This window comes from Crotalus tigris, unplaced genomic scaffold, assembly GCF_016545835.1.
Source record: "Crotalus tigris isolate CLP2741 ecotype Arizona unplaced genomic scaffold, ASM1654583v1 scf7180000021159.508159, whole genome shotgun sequence".
NCBI classification, from domain to species: Eukaryota; Metazoa; Chordata; class Lepidosauria; order Squamata; family Viperidae; genus Crotalus; species Crotalus tigris.
In genome coordinates this window covers 409,976-416,078 of record NW_024098372.1, presented here as the reverse complement: position 1 = coordinate 416,078, position 6,103 = coordinate 409,976, and positions in this window count along the sequence as shown.

Sequence of the window (6,103 nt, the reverse complement as noted above, 5' to 3'; positions counted from 1 at the left end):
TGGAAGGCTGCTGTTAGGCAGTGTTTGAAGATAGGTTGCCGTCTGTGTGGCATATACAGCCAGAGATGGAAGCCAGGGCACCAGAAAAGGACCCTGAATGGAATACACAAAATCCAGCACACATGACTTTGTTAAAGGAATATCAGAATTTAGTAGTAGAGGCTCTTTGCAAGGCTGGAAAGCCTTCAGTGAATGTGTTAAAGCCGTCTTTTGTGATGCAGGAGGCAGATGAAAGTCCGGAAAGTTTTTTTGCAAAGGCTGATTGAGGCTTATGAGCTTTATACACAGGTGGATCCAAGGAGTGCAGACAATGTGCGAATGTTGAATGAGAGGTTCATAGCACAGAGTTATGAAGATATAAGAAAGAAGTTGCAGAGGTTAGAAAGAGCATTAGGAAAGAACACTACAGAATTGTTGGAGGTGGCTAGGAAAGTGTTTGTTAATAGGGATAAGGTGGAAAAACAGGAAAGAGATGCTATAATGCATAAGAAAATTGAGTTGTTGGCGGTGGCATTGCAAGGAGGGATCATGCTGGGACCCAACCAGTGTGCTAATTGCAAGGAGGAAGGTCATTGGCAAAGAGAATGTCCAAGAAGGCAGATGCGAGGTAGAGGTTGGAGAGGAAGAGAAGGCAGAGGATGTGGAGGTGTTGGCAGTGGGCCCCCCATGCACTCCCCCTTCATGGGTAGAGGGCAGAGAGGGGCTCCAAGGAATGTGAGAGATGGTCCAGGGAATGTAAGAGATGGTCTGAGGAATGGGACATTGGAATAGAGACAGGGAGATTGAGGGAATTGGCTTGGCAGGAACTAACGGGTCAGATTGACGAGGACCTGGCTTGGAGGTAGCCCCCCCTGAGCCATTGGTTACTTTAAATATAGGGGGCAAACAGACAACGTTTTTGGTGGATACTGGAGCAAGAAGATCAGTTGTGGATTTGAAAGCAGAGTCTTTGTGTGTGAAGTAAATATGACTGTTACTAACCTCAAGAGAAAAGAAGATACAAAAAAAAAAAAATAACCTCACTCTGTTTGTCTGGCCAACAAACAAAGTGAAGAAAGATGTGTTTGTTTATTTATTTATTTTTTTCTCCCTCTTAAGAACAGCCCAAAGTTACCTGCTCAGGCAGGAAATCCTATACCATTTTCTTGCCTATTCTGCTCTCTCCCTTTGGCAAATGTTAGTGTGTTAATGCCTTTTCAAACTCTATCTGCAGACACAACCCCCTTTCCCCCCCTGCTTTTTTTTCTGGCTGTGTTGCTTTGAGAGAGATAGAGAGAGATAGAGAGGAGAAAAGGGGGGGGGGTTGATCTTTTTAACTTTTTCCCTGCTTAGAATTCAGGTTTGAGAAAGGTTGGGTGGCTGTGAAAATTTAATGCCCACTTTTGCAATTTTTTCTATTCAAAAGAGGAGTCAGTAATTGTTGGACAACTTTTTTTTGGAAATTTTTGAGTTTAAATTGTTTAATATCAACCAAAAGAGTTTGCTTAGATTTGTAAATGTTCTCCCTATTTAATGGAAATTTAATGGAAATCTGTTTCCATCTGAATGGAATTTGATTAAATTGGGATTTGACTAAATTTATATTAAAAGCAATACTAGAGTTTAGAAAAAAAAAACTTTCAGTAACTCAGAATATCTTATTAAACTTGTTTATTTTTTTGTGTGAAGTTAGAACGAAGTTGAGAAAAATTTTGGGATTATAAATAGCTATGCTGTTTTGAGTAAAGATTTGTATGCAAAACTGTTAGAAAAAGAGCTTGTGTTAATAAATGCAAACAGGGTTTGGTGAGCTCTCCTTTGTTGGTTCTTTGCTAGGTAATTTATTTATAAACAAGGACAAAGGTTGGAGGAGGTTTTGGCCCAGAAGTGTGTGCGTGGGGGGGGGGGAAAGGCAGCCAGTGGCATTTTTATCTAAAATTGACATTTGGGGACATCTTGGTGGTTAGCATTTCTTATCAAGTGTGGACAATTTTAATCAGGAAGCCTAAAGGAGGTATACACTTGTTCATAGCAAAGTGGTTTTCAGTTGTGGATTTGAAAGATGCTTTTTTCACGATTCCTATTCACAAGGCTAGCCAGCCGTTGTTTGCTTTTGAATGGGAGGGAGAACAAAAGAATGCCTTTAGGGAAAGAATGTTGCCTTGGGGGTGTTAACTCAACAATTAGGACAGTGGCAACGCCTGGTGGCTTACTTATCTAAGCAATTAGATGGGGTTGCCCAAGGCTGGCCACATTGCCTGAAGGTTCTTGCTGCTATAGCAGTCCTTTTACAGGACTGTAATAAATTGACCTTCTCATGTCCCATAAGTGTCCACACCCCTCATGCAGTTCATTCTATCTTGGATAATAAAGGGCATTTGTGGATCAGCAGTCAAAGGCTTTTTAAGTATCAGGCGATGATGATTGAAAATCCTCAAGTGAAATTAGTGGTGTCTAACCGGCTAAACCCTGCCACCCTATTGCCCACAGAAGTGGATTCAGAACACAACTGCTTGCTGCCCTGAATTGGTATACAGATAGCTCGAGTTACATGAAAGATGGGAGGAGGGTTTCTGGATATGCGATTGTGAATGATGAGGAAGTGGTGGAAAGTAGTCCGCTAGGAGCAAACTGCAGTGCTCAACTGGCAGAATTGTGGGCATTAATTAGAGCATTGGAAAGAGCTGAAGGGGAAACTTTAAATGTCTGGACAGATAGTAAATATGCTTTTCTAACTCTGCATGCTCATGGTGCTGTGTATAAGGAGAGGGGATTCAGGGATTCAGCTGGCAAACATGGGTTACATGGACACTTGATAAAGCATCTTCTCGATGCAGTACAAAAGCCAGCAAAGGTTTCAGTTATGCATTGTAAAGGGCCATCAGGGGGGAGTATGGGGGAACTGAATAAGCAAGTGGAAAAACTTAGGGACTATGTTGTTGAACAAACACCTTCTAAACTAATAACAAGATGTCATCCCTTTAAACCAGGGGATAAGGTGTGGGTAAAACATTGGAAACATGAACAACTGGAGGGGAGATGGGAAGGACCTTATGGAGTAATAATGGCCTCTCCTTTAGCAATAAAGATTGCAGAATCTAAATCTTGGATTCACTGGACCAGAGTTAAAGCAGCTGCAGAACCTCTGTGGACAGTGAACAGGGACCCCAAGGTTCCCACCAAACTCACTCTTAAACGTGTTTAGTATGTTTAATGAATATTTTATTGTTTGTAAACCAGATATTGTATTAGCACAAGTGTATCCTGCACATATATCTACGGCTGTCTGGCTGAAATTCAACCCCCTGCTAAGCCACACCCGGAAGCTGGCTTTCTACGCACGGGAGAAGAAAGGATGAAAGGTTTCCTTCTGCTTTTATATAGTACTATTGTTGCATGTAATAATGTTTGTCTTTCTAATTTAGGCCAATGGAGCAAGCCAGAAGAAGCTCCACGCCTTATCCAATCTTATGCTATAGGCACGGGCACTTGTAAAGGTCACCCCCTATTGGATTTTCCCCAGAATGCTGGAATGGTAGCTGGCCTCATCCTTGTCAATTTCCCCAAGCATTTGACAGAATAGTTAAAGAAGCCTGTATTACAAGACCACCTGTCAATCCCGAAGCCTGTCAGTATGTTGGGTATATTCTTAGGAAAGGCATATGTGTAAAGGCCCCATATAAGAAGCCTCCTCCTCCTGTTACTCTGGAGTGTGGGCCTCCCTTATTCTGGGGATGGGAGCGGGTCACCCTAGTCTCGCAGTTGAAGACGGGATGGAAGGGGACTTGCATCGTACATGTTATCCCGGTGGAATTTGGAGTAACTATCCAAAGACCCCCGAGGAAGCGCCCAGAGAGAAAGCGAAGTAGAAGGTCCCATCAGAATAAGGATATGCCCCATCCATTGGAGTCAAGGATGCAATACAATTTGTGGGTCCAATTGGCTAAACTAGCCAACACAACTGATTTTTGCCTTTCTGAAGCATATGACATGGAAAATTTGCTGTCCACATGTTTAATACCCGTATGTGTTCCTGTCACAGCAGCCAAGGAGTTCAGTCATCACGAGTTTAAAGAACATACAGGCTATGAAACAATGTACAGCTGGGGTCACATTTCCAAGTTTCTACCCACTGATGCTTTAGCTTTACATACTCCTAATGTAGCCATTCCAGAAGACTTACAATGTGCACATATCACGGGGTGTGAGCAGAATACACCTTCACCTCATTGCCTGAAAGTGAGCCAAGAAAGGCTAAATTGCACATCTTTCCAAACAGTGTCTTTTGGGTATGCAAACATATGGTTACCTAAAGGGTGGTTCTTCACATGTGGGAATTCCAGAGACAAGAGTATAACAACATACATACATCAGACCCAAGTGTTATGGAATGAAACTTATCTGCATAGATGAGATAAGTCTCATCAGGGGGGAATAAAGTGGTACCTGGAAAAATACTGATGGTCCGACAAAGGATGTGTATAAAAAGCAGATGGCCCAACAAAAATGTGGGTAAAAGAGAGGTTTGTTTTGCTTACAAGACAACTCTTAAATTTAGGATGGCCAGACATCCTGTTCCCAGCTCTGCACATGATATATTACTAACTGCCTGTCACATGGTATATCTAAATTGCTTAACACTTGATATATTGCTGATTGCTAAAAACATTCCAATGTAAACGAGGAGCTATCGATTATAGATCTGTCTAGTAGTTTTTCTATGTTAGAATAAGGACCTATAGAATGTAATGTGACCTGAAAATAACCCCCGCCAGAAAGGGTTATAAAAATGGTCATCAATGTACAATCTGAGTTCAGATTCCTTCAGCCAGGATGGCTCTCTGAACCTGCGCAATAAACTTCCCTTTCCTGAAAGAGCTGATTCAAGTTTTTTTTTTAAATTCTATAACAGTATCGGAAAGGAGGTTGGTTTATTTCAGAAGCCAATAACATTGGTAACAGCAGCAATGGATTCCGGGTCAGCTAGCAAACTGGTTTATTGAGCACATGAGTTTTTATACATTTTTTTACAGCGTTTTGAAGACTAGAGGCTTACTTTTGTTTGTGTATTTGCTATTTGATTTTGGCTAGCTTGTTTCGTAAGGGATAGTAAAGGATGTAAAGTGTCAACTTCCTTGGGTTAAGCTAGTTAAACAGATGTAATTAATTTTTATCCTTTATCTCTAGCCATCTAGAAGAGCCTCTGGAAAGCTATTTCTGTAAATTAACAGGCTGCATTCATTGGGTTTTTTTTTTGTTGTTGTTTTTTTGCAACAGCCAGAGCTACTCAGACCTCTGATTGCAACATTGTTGCTTTTTCTTTAAGTTAAAGCCTGTGCCAGTCTGTACAAGGCTATTTATCTGACAGCTTTGAGTGGAGGAAAAAAAATGGGAATGGTGTTACTTTTTTTTTACCTTTCACAGCTTGTGCAGTTTTCTTTGGTTTTTCTGTGTCTTAAAAGACTTTTGTTATAAATGGGGCCTTTTTCGTGTGTGTGTGTGTGTGTGTGTGTGTGTGTGTGTGTGTGTGTGTGTGTTTGTCCTTGGCTTAATGCAAGACACAGTTGCAGGTTGCTTATACTATCTGGGACTTCCCCAAGGTTAAGATTCAAAACATGATTCTATATAGTTGACCATAGTCAAAAATGAGCAGATTCTCTCTCCCTCCATTTAGTTAATTTGGAAAACCTCAAGGAATTGCTGTCTCCTGATCTGGAAACAGAACACTCAGCACCACTTATCCCACTACCACTAGACAATTTCAGACCATCTTATTTGCAGAGGTGATGCAATTCTATCATCAGATACAAACTGTAAGGTGAAACAGATGAGATCAATGTTTGTGTTCTGACCATCTTGTTTCAGGGGGAAAAAAACAGAAAAGGAAGTTAAAAAAAATCAATCAATAGGCTGATCAAGTAGCTGAGGTAATCTGCTAAACTGGTGAATCTAGGTTACAGTATATTCCCTGAGTGCCTTTTCTGTGATCCTCCAACAGCTGCTACCTATCCAGAATCAACATCACCTTTCCCAACACATTTGGGTTGACACAATTTTAATTTTGTGCCTGTAGTACCACTGCTCAAGAGCATGGGACAGAGAGCTCAAAAGACATATCTGTGTT